This window comes from Tauraco erythrolophus, chromosome 3 (assembly GCF_009769465.1).
Source record: "Tauraco erythrolophus isolate bTauEry1 chromosome 3, bTauEry1.pri, whole genome shotgun sequence".
Lineage (NCBI taxonomy): Eukaryota > Metazoa > Chordata > Aves > Musophagiformes > Musophagidae > Tauraco > Tauraco erythrolophus.
The window spans coordinates 97693338-97710027 of NC_141467.1; positions in this window are offsets into that span (position 1 = coordinate 97693338).

Genomic DNA, 16690 nt, shown 5'->3' on the forward strand with positions numbered 1-16690 from the left:
ACTCCATGATTTAGCTCACACTTCCAGTTTGAGGTTTCATTTGCCACTGTTTCTGCTTCCTGACCTGCTACATGTTTTCCCTAAAGGTTCAGGTTCAGTGCTTTGTGCCTCCTGTCTCCTCCTTCAACAGCTGTAACCAGTATTCATACACCACTTTGTCTCCCACTCCTCCCAGTGAGGACTTGGACAGGGGCAGAAGAGCAAGAAGAGTCCTCAAAAGTCTGTTTGCTTGTTCAAATTGCCTGATTGCAAAAATTCTTGCTTAAGGTTTTTCCGAGGAGTTTCAGGATTCACACAAAGTAATAAAAGCATGTGAAACCATCAAACAGAAGTGAACAGTGCAGGTGGCAGAGAAGAGCTTGAGTGTCAATGAAGGTGCAGAAAGCATCAGGGGACTGTGCAGAAGATCCATGTGCTTTGCTCAGAGGTGAGACGGAAACAAAACTGAGAAAAGAAATTGTTTTAGGAAGAATGACTGGAAAAGGAGGTCGTAAAGCAGTGGATAAACTATGCTGATCATGGGCCTAAACTACTAGATTAGGAGTAAACAAATGATAATTGATTAACCAGTTGCTAATTAGGTGGTGTAGCAATAGAGCAGTGAATTATAGTCAATTAAGTGTAAAAATCAAATAAGCAATAAGTTAATTAACTATGCAGGGAACCAATGATTAATTAGTGAATAATTAATTATGTAGGAAATCAACAGAGCAATTAATTAGACAGCAATTAAATATGCAAAGAAAGGAACAGTAATCAAGTGTGCAGGTAAACACACAACAGGAATTTCATCCAAAACCAAATTGGAACATTCCGTTCGCTAAACATGCTTTGTGTCAATTCATTATCATCAGTTTGCCCGCATAAACTGTGCTAAGCGTATATTGAAATAAATAATACCAGTTATTTTCTTCTTAAATGGAAAAGTGGAAAATTAAGCTATAATGTAAGTGAAGCCATTTCAATATTTTTTTAATTCTTCCAAAGATCTCAGCATATCTCTTAATTAGCCAATTTTTTTCATTATATTGAGCATGTGAACAACGAAGGGAGATTAACCAATGGCCTACTAAAGACAAACAGCAACTTGCAGACTAGGAAGCAAATTCTCTTATTCCCAATCCCCTTCATAGAGCATAAAACAGTACCCGTGCTGTTTTGCTTTAAAGTTGGAGTGGGAAAGAGAGAAGGGAGAAGATGGAAGCACTTAGAAAAAATAATTTAAATAAACAGTATTTAAGGGAATCAGGTAATATATTATCATCATGTAGAATTTCAATCATTGTATGACAAAACCTAGTCCAAAGTTAATTTTAACTAACCAAAAACTTCCATTTTGCATAAAAGGTAGGCTAGAGGTTGGGTATTGTTTAGTTTTATTTTTAAATAACTATTATCATAAGAAACATAGAGCAAGGAAACAAATCTGTATTTATATGCCATAAAGCATTCTAATGTATCCAAAACTTTTCACCACCCTTTTCAATGCAGGCAATAGTTAAAAGCTTCTGTAATAGCCTTTGAAATTCTGCAACAGTTTAAAGGAACGAGAACTCCGGAGTCAAATACAAAAATAAAAATTCATCAGGTACCTACTGGCCTGTGGAATAACAAAGTTGATAGCACACATATTTACGCACCTGATCAATCTTCCCACGAAACACAGCAACAAACTTCAGCATATGAAAGGCTAGTTATTTCCTTCGAAACTTACAGCAGAGCTGAAACAAGCCTTGCTGCCTCACGTCCATTAAATCCTTAACAAGAACTTTCTGCAATCAAAAATCTTACATGTCATTCTTAGTCTAAGACTTCGCTTTGTTGGGTTTTTCTCTTAGTTTTTCTTTTTTTAAATGACAATTAAGTATTTGTGATTGTATTCCAGACAATTAATTATGTTAATGGTGTAAGTGAAAAAAAATTAAAAGTATATTAAATCTACAAGATTTCCTCCCATCTTCAGCATATGTAATATAATCTTTATTCTCAGTTTAGTAACTCTTTTATCTTCCAAGTTATACTACTGTTTGGTTCCAATTCTTTTTTTTTCCCCACTTTATATCACACAGTTTTAACCTTTCCATCTCCTGCATCTCTTACACCATGCTCTCTACCAGACTCCTTCTTCTCTCTCCCTGTTCCTCACTATGCACTTCCAAGCTTTCAACATAACTACTCACGTTAAACTGTACTTCTGTTTCCAACCTTCCTTCTTCTTGCAGATACAATAACTTTGCCTGGCTCTGTTGAGGCCTGGTTGGAATCCAAGTGTACTCGCTCTTAGCTGAAAACCTTAAAGGTAAACGCAGCTTCCAGGTTTCGCGAGATGTAGACGGGTCATATCGAAACTACTACAGTCTTCATCGAGCATATTACACCATATGGCTACCAGACACTGGCTTAGAATCACAGAATGGTTTGGGTTGGAAGGGACCTTGAAGATCGTCTAGTTCCAATCCCTCTGCCACGGGCAGAGACACCTTCAGGTGTCTGTCAACTAGGCTGTCTAGGCTGTCAACTAGATCAGGTTGCTCAAAGCCTCATTCAACCTGGCCTTGAACACTTCCATGGATGGGGCATCCACAACTTCTCTGGGCAACCTGTTCCAGCGCCTCACCAGCCTGAGAGGGAAGAATTTCTTCCTTAGATACGATCGAAATCTACCTTCTTTCAGTTTAAATCCATTGACTCTTGTCCTATCACTACATGCCCTTGCAAAAAGTCCCTCTCCAGCTTTCTTGAAGGCCCCCTTTATGAACTGAAAGGCTTCTCAAAGGTCTCCCCGGAGCCTTCTCTTCTCCAGGCCAAACAGCCCCAACTCTCTCAGCCTGTCTTCGTAGGAGAGATGCCCCAGCCCCCGGCTCATCTTCATGGCCCTCCTCTGAACTCACTTACTGAACCCTGTCAGAAGACTCAGGTATTCTTAACTCCAATTAAGAAACTATTTCTTTATTTCCAGGGTTAACGCTCCAGTTAGATCACAGAGAAAACCATGTCTCTTTTGAAGCAGTACTTCTTCCAGTAAAGACACAATTTACACCACTAATTTGCCATATTTTACCCCAGCAAACAGAGGATCTCCATGTACTCAGCCATAGACACGGTTCCTCACACACTTGATCCTAAACGCCCTTGGCTTCTATCTGCCTATTTACAAGCACATCAACATTTGCAAAGAAAGGCCTTGTGGTGGTGTTTGTTTCTTTACAGAACCTGCTAGAATTATTAGACACATGAACACATGGCTTGAGCTCAGAATCACGTCCTCAGGTCTATCCTCCTTCTCTCAGTTCCACAACACCGGCTCCTTCCCCAGTGTCTGGCTGCAATTCCAATTTGCTGCGAGTCACTTCACTGCCTGCTCCAGATCACTGGGCAGCTCAGCGAGAGCCGACAGGCAGCAGCACAGCAGGGAGCACACAGCAGCCCGGACGCTCCGTCACTTCACCTCGTGTGCAGGTCCACCTGGAAAACCACTGTTTGCCAAACCTGGAGTAAGTCATGCCATAGCACACACCACTTGTTGCAAACTCAATTGTTAGGTGAAAAGTTTGTGTTGTTTTTTTAACATTCTCAGTATGAAAGCTCTTAAAAACAACTGTATGAAAGTCCTTCCTCAGTTGTGCATCCAAGGATACAGCCAGGAAACAAGCCAAGACTGAGATGAGAAACATCAACTTCTTAAATAAGATTTTAGGCTTATCATTCACAAGGGTATGCAGAAGGCGACTGTCTGCTTCGTTAAGTCTGTCTGATCAAGGATATTTTCAATGCAAAGGAGGTCAGTAAGTTAATGGGATAAACGATGAACAAGAATACACAGAGACACAAACCTGGCAGATGAGGTAACAGACAATGCCAAGGACCAAAAGTCTCCAGTTACTAATCGACATGACACCAAGAATTTGCAGGCACAGCTTTGGAGAAGGCCACCTGGACTTTGTAACTCATGAGAAAAGGGAAACACAAGGAACATGAAGATTTGGGATACCTTAGGAGTGTCTGTGGGACTACGTGTATTCGGTTTACATGACAACGTTTTGGTAGTGAGGAGGGGTGGGAGGGCAGGGGTGGCTTCTGTGAGAAGACACCAGGAGCTACTCCCATGTCAGACAGAGCCAGTTCCAGACGGCTCCAAGATGGACCCCGCACTGCCCAAAGCTGAGCCCATCAGTGGTGCTGGTAGTGTCCCTGTGATAACGTATTTAAGAAAGGGTAAGAAATGTTGTGTGACAGATAGGAGAGAGGAGTGAGAATATGAGAGAAACATCCCTGCAGACACCAAGCTCAGTGAAGAAGGAGGGGCAGGAGGTGCTCCAGGCACTGGAGCAGAGATTCCCTTGCAGCTCGTGGTGAAGACCATGGTGATGCAGGATGTCCTCCTGCAACCCATGAAGGTCCACAGTGGAGCAGATATCCACCTGCAGCCCATGGAGGACGCTACGCCAGAACAAGCAGATGTGCCCTGAAGGAAGCTGCAACATGCAGAGAGGAGCCCACACTGAAGCAGGCTCCCAGCAGGAGCTGTGGCTCATGGAGGGGAGCCCATGCAGGAGCATGTTTTCTGGCAGGACCTGTGGCCCCAGAGGGAACCCACACTGGAACAGTCCATTCCTGAAGGACCTGCTCTCTGTGGAAAGGGCCCACACTGCAGCAGTTCATGAAGAACTGTCTCCTGTGGGAGGGACCCCATGCTGGAGCAAGTGAGAAGCGTGAAGAGGAAGGAGCAGCAGAGACAAAGCGTTATGAGCTGACCACAACCTCCACTCACTGTCCCCACCTCCAGGCACTGATATGGGACCGCTGCATGTCCCAGGCGCAGATACTGGGAGGACTGGGGTGAGCGAAGCGAGTAAGGGGCACAGCAGCTGGAGCAGGATCACGGGTCACAACCTGTGTGCCTGGTACCAGCTGCTGGGCAGGGGGGACAAGTGTCTGCATCTTCCCCAAACCTGGGGCGTGGGTGTCGTATCAAATGGACAGAAGGGCCACGCCACTACCTGGGGGATCCGTGAATGTGCAGATACTTGTGAATCTAGAAAGTACTGTGTGTGGTTCCACTAGTGACTTCCAATCTCTACCTGCCAAAGAGGAGGACCTGGCTGTCTCTATTTGGATTTTATGTGAGTCCTATACATAGGTGCTGCTGAAGGCAGTGCCTCCCGTGTTGGTGTCTCGTGTGTGTGGTGCGTGCAGAACGTGTCTTGTGTCTGTGGTGTGCACAGGACATGTCTCGGTCTCGTGTTGGTGTCTCGTGTGTGCGGTGTGTGCAGGACGTGTCTCAGTCTCGTGTTGGTGTCTCGTGCCCGTGGTGTGTGCAGGATGTGTCTCAGGGATACATACTCAGCTTTGCTGCTGGCTGAACCTGCAAGTGGGAAAGCAGCAGCCACATCCATCAGCCTGCGACAGGGACTCCCCCAGGACACCTCCCAGAATGTTTTCTCTGATCTTTCACCAAGTTTTACTTCCTTAAGATGTGCTACTCTCAAATCTCCAAGCTCACACCTATAAAAACAGCTATGGTTGAGGATCAAGAAAAACAAATCCTACAGTCCCACCTAAATGCATCTCAGCATTGTATTATTTTCAGAGATAACTGCCTAACACCCAGCACTAATTTCGAAACATTCCCAAAATAATTACTCTTATAAAAACTCCAGGTATCTAACACTTTAACAATGTCCATAAGTAGTTAACACAAATGTTACAGTACAATCAGAAATAAATTGCAGTTTCATCTACCAGCAAAGCCTAAGACTGCACTGCTGTCCAACAAGCTTATAAAAATGAAAAAAAATTATGATGTTACTTCAGCACCTGACTTCCTTACTGTCTTGCCACTGCTCTCCCCTGCACTGTTATCTCGAAATCTCCAACTATAAGATCACAGCCCTATTAAATATAAGCTGTCTTTCTTCAATGGAGTTAAATTTTCCATTATAATACCAAACATGATAATAATACACTCACGTGAGAATTACTGAGAAAACACAAGGGTTTCTGTTCAAATCTCAAGTGCAATAAAAAGTGGGCACGATTCTTCCAGTACTGTTTTTATTAAAGAACTTTTCACACACAAATGCTGAGTAGGTAAGATACTCAAGTGTCTGAGAACAATAAACAAGACTCCCTTGATAGCTTCTTCAGGTCCAAGTATTGAAATCACGAGACAACAGTTAATATGAGAGCAACGTGTAAAAAGCTGATAATTTAATACAAGCAACACTATTTCTCAGTAAGAAATGGACTGAGCTGAACATGAAAGAACCGGCACACACAGTACAATGAACTATGATATCCTGCACTAATGTCAAATACATTAAAAATATTTTTCTTCAACATCAGATCTTATTCCTCTGTGCGTGTTAGAGATTCTTTTGGATTTCAATTTTATTTCAAATATACGGAATTTTCAAAAACAGGTTATAATGTATAGCTGATTTTTATTGCTTTACTGGAGGGACACTTTTTTGTTGGGTTTTTTACTTAAAATCTACTTTAATCTGTTTAAAAAATAAATCAAAATATTTTTAAAATACTGTTAAATGTATGATTACGTGTTTTTAATACCCATGAGTAAGGAGTACTATTTCATAATTTCATTAAAATGTAAGTAATTGTCTGCTGCATTTTTCTCTCTTACAAAAAAGGGTCTTTAAATGAATGCAAGTTTTGATTATATGTACTTTAACTTCAGAAGGCTGTATTTAGCCATGAATTTATTCCCTAGACCCCTTCCTCGACCTTATAACATCCTAGTTATCATTTTAATAAAGATGCTGGTACAAACCAATTTTATTTCTCTTCATTTGCTAGAGTGAAATAAACAAATTTTTGTTCCCTGCTATTTTCTGTAGTTTTGATTTATCAAGAAATTAATATGCAGGATTATATGACATATCTCCAAATCAAAAGCATCATCCTCATTAAGCATTTTAAAAAAGTATATAAAACCTCATCACAAGCATCCCATTTTCAAAATCAACAAATTAACTGCACTAAAAGCAGAAGGCCAGAGATTTCAGAGCTTCCTTCACCTGAATTTCAACTATTCAGGTGAAGGAAGAGCAAGCAACTATTTTTTAATTCACCAGCATAAGATTACTACTGAGAGAAAACCCACCATACAGAACACACTCAAGCACGGTCAAGGAGAACCTGACCATGTCTGCTCTCACTTTGGGCTGCTAACTAAAATCAGGACAATTTAATTATCATTAGTTAAATGCCACAAACATTTTTTTATTTTAACATTAAGAAAGAAAGTTATGGCAATGTTGACATAGGCTGCATTCCTGCAAACACTCAAAGATGATACTAAAATCAATACCACTTAACACGATTTTATGGAAAACTTAATCAAGCACATTCATTGTTTTTTCTAACGAGGCCACAGTTTCATTCACAAGGTAAACCACGCGTGTAGAGGCTCTCAGACATTACAGAGAGGCACACAGTATGCAAGATTAAATTACACTGGAGTTTGTGAATGTTTCTGATTAAGAAACAAACTGCATTTAAAAATCTATACAATACAAATGTGCTAGAACGAAAACAGAAAAAAAAAGCATTAGTTGAGGTGCATGGGACACGAATGCGTGACAGTGCTGTTGTGGGCAGAACTAAGTTGGCAGGTTCATATATAGCCAAGGGAACACGACAAGTTGGGAAAAAGTAGAGGAGCAACAGGCTTCATCCAACCTAAAGTTTAAGAGATTATGAAAATATTTTTAAATTAGAGATTGAAGGGTAGGTGACAAGTGCAAAAGACCACAAAGATCAAGGTGATTCATGAAGACTATTTTCAAACCAAGGATGACACCGAAGTTAGTCAAATTTTAACAGCAAACAACAAAGAACAGTTGAAACGAATTGCTGGGTTTGTTTTCCATTTCTTTGTAGTTGCTTCTAGAAAGATAAATCTACATACTACCACAATAATGCACGAAGCCTAACAAGGTGTCAAAAGCAGAATGTCTAGCTGTAGACAGGACTATTGGCAGACACGCACTCAAACAAGTTTCTGAAAAATACTGTTGTAATGCCAGTGGGACACTTGCTACTGCCTCAAAATACCACGGGCAGAAAGCAGGATGTATTGTTTGTGCAAATCAATGCCATCTGTTGAAGCAGCTGAGGGTCAAACCTGATTAATAGGCTTTTTTAACACGTAGCAGAATCCCTGAGGACTGAAATACTCACATTGTACAGAAAAGCACAGTGTTAGGTCTACATAAGTAACAGCCTGACCACAATGGTAAGAATGACTGACACACTGAGGGGATAAAAGAGGTTACAAAGACAGAAACAACGGTACATTGCAGGCTTTGATTACCCTTATGCAGACTGATTACATGTCAGGTCAGAACAGGATGCCAAGATTAAATGCTTAGACATCCTTAATGACTGCTTCACCCACCGGGCAGTCAAGGAAACCACAAGAGGAGAAACGGTTCTTGACTTTATCAGATGTAGAACAGAGGACCGAATTCCAAGTGACACTACTTGAGAGCTACTCTGTAACCACGATTAAAGAAGTACTCAAAAATCCTTTAAAAGTGTGGTAAAGAGCCAAATATGTGTGTTTAACTTGAACAATGTGAACTATACAAAGACAAAAAGCATCTTGAACAAAACAAAAACAAAGCACTAAAAGGACTAAAAAGGTTCCAAGAAGAGTTAAATCCTTGAAAGCAGCATGAAGGCTATTTAAAAGCCTCATATTTGATGCTAATCATCAAAGAAGATTTTAGAAAGGGGAAGAAAAAAATCCGGCACAGCTAAATAGCTCTGAAAGGAAGCTCTAGCAGAAGAAAACATCCCTATAAAAGTTAAAGTTTTGTCAAATGAGGAAAATAAAGAAAAGATTGGAAATTGTGGCAAATTAAATGTAAAAACACAGCAAGGCAGGTCAATAAGGATAATGTTACCAACTTGAAAAATAAAAAGCAGAATGTAGCATTTTTTTTAAAATATCTCAACAGAAACAGGCCTGAGAGCCCATGCAATAAAAAGCAATCTGGTATGAAAAGCCCCTTGAAAGAAACTGAGCCTGTAGCAAAACTGGTGTTTCAATTTGCTGCTGCTCTATAAGGGTGGGGAGAGGTTTTCTATAAAAGATCTCTTAATTCTGGCAAACACTTTAAAGACAGCCTCAAAACGAAGCCAAGACCTGCACTGCTCAAAACCAAAACCTCACAGTTATAACAGACAGCCCTATAAAATAGATGGTCCTGTAACATATAGACCTATGAAAACCAGAAAATTAGATTACTGCTGCAGAAGTCCATACTGGGCTTGCATCTTTGGATAGCATCCCTCTAATCTGAAAAGCTATATTATTATTATTATTATTTTAAAACAACACTCAAAAGGTACAAAGATAAGGACAATCGGCAACGCAGCACAATTCCAAATGAAAAGCAGTTAAACAAATTTTTCTGCCTGGGAAGGATGGAGCTGAGGGGTAGAGAAAAGGCAGAGTACCCTCTCATCATAATCAAGCATACTGCAGTTAACTACTCTGTTACTAGATTTGTCAAAAGAAACTTGAGTTTAAAACTACTGAGATTTAGTTAATGAAAGCAAATAAAAGCATATGTTTTGTGTTTTTTTTTTTCTTTCACACACATCAGCTTTACAAACGTTCCTGGAAAAAGTTAAATAAAATTCTTCAAAAGAAGAAAATTCCTACACACCCTTATCTCAGCTAGAATACATAAAACTCAGAGCTGGATGAAAAAGGATGTTCTAGTAAGTACGAAATTAATTTATCTGCAGCAGTTTAGAATAATCAGTTTATCAAATATATAAACAAAGTAACTTTCCATTATTAAAAAAAAAAAAAAACCACGCCTTAAAATATACACCTACAGTAAGACTGAGGATTTTTTAATGTTCTAAGCTCGCCCTCCGGTGGCTAAATGCAATACTGAAGTGGCCACTAAAACACACCGCCGCCCAGTATCCACACCGAAAACATGTGGCACCTCTCAGAGAATAAGCACGAACTACACGATCGGCCATCGGCATGGGGATGCCCTGGCTGAAATGCTCTGAACCTCATTTTTGGAAGCACATTTAACGGAAATGCATCCCTAGTCAGATACAGTTCTGCAGCTGCAACATCAAACATACTGGACACCTACGACAGTTCTGGGTCCAACTACCCTCAGAATACTTTTTATTAAGATAAACGTGCTCGAATAAATACAGATTTATTAGCGGCAGTAGTAGTACGAATAGTAAGAGAATTAATTACTCATCTAAAGTTGGATCAGAGAATTTAAAGCAGTCCCGAGATGCTTTTACAACAGTATTTAAATAATACAGCATGTGTCAGATATTTTGCTGTTTAAATACAAGCTTTCTCCTGATAGCACTGTTCTCTTTGGCATAAAATCCTGTTTAAGTTGTAAACGAATCATCTGTAAACGCTCCATAGGACAGCTAGAAATAACTTAGGATTCTAAAAATTAACATGTCATTTCAGCGAATTACAACCAAAAGCCGAATTTGAGTATGCAGCAGGGTAATTAACTAGCGCTAAATTATTGCAACATCACTTCACAAACTCGTACTGCAACAGACTGAGGAGGATTGTGAAACGCAGACAGCACATAGGTAACACCACAATGGCCATCGCGTCTGCGTGACTTCACCTACACACACCACCCCCGGGCGCGCCAGCCCAACGGGAGACACGGGAAGGACCGAAACCACAACGCAGGGAAGCACCGAACTTGATCTCCCTTCTGCAGCCGGAGCCGCAGGCTCGAGCTAGGATTATTTACACAAGCTGTCAAAGGGAAGCACGAGTGTTTTAAATCCAGGTGTGCACTAGATCCACACGAACAGCAGGCAGCCCGGCAGCTGCTCTTTCCTGAGCGTTCCCCGACACGCTCCTCCGCAGGAGCGACGGGAGGGGCAGCCGGGGCTCCTCGGGACTCCGCGGCTCGGGCTGCCGCGGCCCCCCGCAGGCACCACCCGGAGCCCTCCGACCGCGGTCCGCCGCACCGCGGCGGCCTGCTCCACCGCGAGGCCGCGCTGAGGTGGCCCCGGCGCCCGCCCACCCGCTCACGGCCACCCGCGGGCCTCCGCAACCGCACTGTGCGGCTCCCCCCGCCCCCGGCTGACGCGGCTCCACAGCCGCCGGGGGCGGCTGGCAGCGCTGCGCCCGCTCTCCCGCCGCCACAAGGCCGGCGCGGTGCCGGGCGGGGCGGGGGGCGCAGCGGCCGGCCCGCCCATGAGGGAACTCGTTGTCGCGCGGATGGAGCGCGGCCGCAGCCGCCCGCCGGAACTACTTTCTCTCTCCCTCTTCCCCCCCCCCCCATTCGCCGAGTCCGCGGCGGCCCCGCTGTGAGGGGGCCCGGACGCCCTCCCCCGCCCGCCCCGGCCTGGCCTCGCTCACCTGCAGCCGCAGCTTCCATAACCGCGGCGGGGAAGGGGCGGGGGGCAGCGGGGGAGCGGGTCGGAGGCCGAGCGGCGCGGCCTGGTTTAAAAAGAAAAGAGGTTGCGGGCGGGGGGGGGAGAGGGAAAAACAGAAATCACTTTCGCGCCAGCGGGCCGGGCCCACGCGGGCCTCCCCTTTCGGTAAAAAAAAAAAAAAAAATAAAAAAAAAATTTAATCGGTGGGGGCGGCGGGGGCAAGGCGGGGCGGGCGGCGGATTATGGCGAATCTGCCGCGCCCGACACGGCGGCTCCTTCCTCGGAGCCGCGGCGCGGAGAGCGCGGAGGGGGGGGAAGGGGGGAGCGGGGCGGGGCGCGAGGGGGCGCACGCGCCGCCCAAGGGCCGAGCCGCGGCCGTGGGGCCGCGCCTGCGCAGTGGCTCGCGCCGCCGGGCCGCCGCCGCCATCGCGGGCCGCTGGGGGCTGAGGGTCCGGGGTACGAGGTGTCGGTGCGTGGAGACAAGGGGTGCGCCTCCGGTCACCGCCCCAGCCGGGGCTGGCCGCCGCTCCGTTCCCCGGGGTGAATGCCCCGGGCCCGTCTGCACCGCCCGGGCCCGGAGCCGCCGCGTCCCGACCCCGGGCCCTGAGGGGAGGGGAGCTGTACGGTTCGTGGTGACACAGCCCTGCGATCCCAGAGTCGGTTTAATTTGCCATCGGTCGGTTTGATTTACCATCAGTGATTACAAACGTCTGTCTTCATGAACTTGGTATGGCTGCATATTTGCTGCGAGATAGTTGGGCAAGCGTGGAGGAAAATACAATTTCCACCGTATTAGAAAGTCTGTGAACAAACATTCAGAGGAGTTGTGGCTGCCCCATCCCTGGGAGTGCTCAAGGCCAGGTTGGATGAGGCTTTGGGCAACCTGGTGTAGTGGAGGATTCCTCTGCCCATGGCAGGGGGGTTGGAACTGGATGATCTTTGAGGTCCCTTCCAACTCAAACGGTTGTGTGATTTTTAGTTCAGATGGGTTTTTAGCCTAATGCCCAACACCGTGGCTGTTCTGCAAGTGTATTTTTATCTGAGCACACTTCAGAAATTTACATTTGCCTCAGCGAGCCATTTATCCACGTGCATCAACAGTCTGGTGAATCAACCTAATTTTTTTTATTCAGCTCCTAAGTTATGCATTATTATTAAATTATTTCTTTAGGATTATTTTTTTAATGGGAGCTTGAAGACAGGTACTTCCATTATGCAGCACAACTGATGCCACTAGAATACTCGTAGACACCCACTTCTGCCTCATGTTTTTCTGTTTTGTTGCTTTTCTGTTTTCTTTCTGCAATAACCACCAGTTTTATCACTTTCACTCTTAAATCATCATAAATGCTGTATGTATTCAATATTAATGAATTTTGTGTGCAATTCCATAATGTCTGTTACTGTAGTTAATTTCTGTACAAATGACTGTGTAGTTGGAATCTCATTATCCTTCCTAAACATTAACACTATTTTATTATTTTTTTGTCATACTGCAGATGTACTCAATTAAATGTAAAGACTAACAATTGTGAAAACAGGAATTCATTTCAGTATTAATTACAGTAATAAACAAAAACAAATTCCTGTTGTAAGAGAAATATGCATGCATATTAATGGAGAAATAACTTACACAAGTATTTTTTCTACATTGCTGCTTATATCTCCTTGTGACAAGTAAAATTCAGCCACAGGCAGAAGGCCACAAAACTTGTATATTTCTTAGTCTGACAAAAGTGTTTCTGACCTAGAAAATACCTATATGATGATCCACATCATAAATACTGACGCCTGTGCCCAAACCTGATTCACCACAGCTCGGACAGAGCCATCTCTGCCACCGCTCGGGCATTTTCTGAGCGTTCCCGCTGTGTCCCAACTGCAACGTCCTCAGTGCAATCTCCATGATCCTCTTGCCGTGGTGGAAGCAGCGTCTCTGCCACCACCCTTTTTCAAAAAATGGTGGGGGATAACGTCTGCAATTTTCCTCTTCTATATTTTAGTTTTTCCTAGCCTTCACCCCCGGATGCTGAAATAATTAGGATTGTTATCCTAACAGCCAGCATCACAGTTTTACTTCATGCTTTATTCTTGGAAGGGTCTTTTGGCCTGGACAGGAAAATCCATCACGTAGTGTTCATTGAAGCAAATGCCCTTGGATTAGATACAAGAGAAAACAGAGAACAAACTGCAGGCCTGTAGCCAAAAGGAAGGAAGGTCCGTGTTATTTAACTGACATGGAACACATGGGAAGCAGCGGCCAAGGGTCTAGCAGGAGTGGGAGTGCGGAGATTTGTAACAGAAACGTTAGGATGAGTACACAAGAAGGACATGGAGCTACTGGAGCAGGTCCAGAGGAGGCCACGAAGATGATCTGAGGGCTGGAGCACCTATGCTACGAAGACAGGCTGAGAGAGTTGGGGCTGTTCAGCCTGGACAAGAGAAGGCTCCGGGGTGATCTTATTGCAGCCTTCCAGTATTTAAAGGAGGCCTACAGGAAAGCTGGAGAGGGACTTTTTCCAAGGGCATGTAGTGATAGGACAAGGGGCAATGGATTTAAACTGAAAGAGGGCAGATTTAGATTAAAGATAAGGAAGAAATTTTTCACTCTGAGGGTGGTGAGGCACTGGAACAGGTTGCCCAGAGAAGTTGTGGCTGCCTCATCCCTGGAAGTGCTCAAGGCCAGGTTGGATGAGGCTTTGGGCAACCTGGTGTAGTGGAGGGTTTCCCTGCCCATGGCACGGGAGTTGGAACTAGATGATCTTTGAAGTCCCTTCCAACCCAAACCATTCTTGGTGATTCTATGATTCTATAAAACAGTCACTTCTCCTAGCTGGTGTCAAGTTCTGTCCTGTTACACTACGTGCAGCATTAAACAGTCTTCTGTTGAGTTTTGCTACTTCAGTGGCTACAGATGCAGGAGGTCTTGGCCACAGTCCCAAACGGAGTCTTGGGCCCGAGCAGAAAGACTGTGATTGAGCAGCTGTACCCCAGCAATGTTCACCACACCAGTATTCCTCCTGCTCAGAATGAGAGAGCTCACACAGAAACGTGTCCTTTAGAATTTATGTCAGGGACCCCAACATAGGGCAGTAGGGGAGGGGGACCAGAGCTTTTCAGAGGCTGTGGTCACACTCCTCTGCCAGATTACTCCATTTGTCTCCGCTGACCTGGACGACAGAGCAGTATTATGGCAGAGTCGTGCATGGATATTCCGACCTGATGAGAATCAGCATTTAGGAGTCTGCCTTTGTCTTTAGCTTGCTGCCTTCACTCACCCTCTTCACCTTCTGGACTCTTACTTCTAGGGCCCCGTTTTGCCCCTCTTCCCATTCCTGCTCACTACTGTACCATCTTCTGCAGAACGTTTTCTACTAGGAGCAATGAAGATGAAAGCACGTGCACGCTCAGGCACTCACCACCCACGAAAGGAAGGGATTGCGCTCTTTTTAGGACATGAGTAATATTCATCCTCACCTTGGAATTGAAAGAACATTCTCTGGTCCTTGAGCAACCAAGCTGCACTACAGCAAGTAGGGTGGACTCTCCTGCCAAGCAAAGTGCTTGTCCCAAACCTTTTGCAGAGCTAGAACCACTAGTTGAGCATCCGTGTGACACATGGTTTGTTACTTTTCACATACAGTTATTTCGTACAGTTCTGCTTTGCACACTCACCAGCCACATTAATAAAGGCTTGTTCTTTACCAAAGATGCAAAATCAGAGCTGGAATCTCTGTGCTTTGGTATCTGGCCTAACTAAAATGTTTTGGGAGCTCTGTCAGATGTCAGGAGAGAAAAGCCATCATTGCTGGGGTGCCCAGCCAGGTCACAGAGCCAGATTAAAGCAAAATCTTTGCAACTCTGACGTACAATTTCCACAGCTTAAACGAAAATATAACAAAAATAAAAAAAATATAAAGTTCTTTCAGAAATTCCACCATGTGCCATCATGCTAAACCCCACGTAACTCAGCACCAGCATGAGTTCAGATGCACCACACGCAACCGCTGATCCAGCCAAGAGGATAACCAGCATCAATTGTGAGGGGCCTCTCAAAGAGACAACAGCCCTCAGCTCACCAGGGAATCTCATCCTGGTCTGTTTATTCACCTCATTCTATCCTAGTTTCCTTATTGACTAAACTCAAGGTCCACTCCTCCCATGTATTCCCCGTCTCTCCTGCGTATCTCCTTGTCTGACCTCTTTTACTACCTTTCAGCTCCCAGTCCCAGTTCTCATTTGCAGGTGCATCTTTCCAATCTTCCTTTAAGGAAGACTCTTTCCAGGTGCTTCCTGCAGTTACTCTCTCACCTCAACTTCTGTCTAGCCACTCGCAGATAAGCTCCCGCACACACAAGTGTTCATCAAATACAGCTACTGGGTCCTTCTCTTCATCCCACTGAATAGTTCCTTGTTCTACCCTTCACATCTCGCCAGTATTGGTTGACTTCTTAACCAGTTCTCTTATAATCATAACAAAAACCCCTACGGAGCACTAGGGAATGCAAAGTTCACATACAGAGCAAGTCAAGTGTTGAACAGGGCTTCAGCCTGCTTCTGGAGCTGGAATCCATGAAGACAGGGTCGACGTCCTTACTGAGGGCACAGCAGATACCGACTCCTCCCTTTCCCAGTTACGTGGTTTTGCTTTAGCCACAAGCAATGGGAAAAGCACTTCACTGAAAGTGTGTTTTCACAGGTGTGGAACCGGAACGCACTTTGCTCAGCTGTTCAGTACGAGTGGTCCCACAGAATCGAAGTAGCCAAATTAATAAAAAGTTAGAATTAGTGCTGCCTTTAACAGCTTTCATTTCCATTTGGTTTTGCATAAGCTGTTTCTGGGAATCTTTAACATCACAGTCATATACTGCATTGTGCAGGATCCCTGACTCATGGACCTGACCTAGATACGAATTAGGGCTACACAGCAAAAGGGGTTTGCAAAACAAGACGCTGCCTCACTCCTTACAGAAGCTGGAAAATACTGAGAAGTAAACATGGGGTTTTAAAAAGGGAAATTAGGAATAGATTTTTCTGGAGGATACTACTTTTCTCAAAGAGTTCCTTTATGATACAGAAACAGTATTCATTAATTATGCCTTCCTCCTTTTCTGGTTGCACACCACAGCATCTTGCAATGTGCTTTGAAAAGTATCATGTATTTCTACAGCTGAAAATTTTAGCATCTGTGCTGGAATGTGATAATTGCTTTTAAAAACCCTCATCCTAGATGTCTTAAATTGAACATATAAAGTTAGGGAGA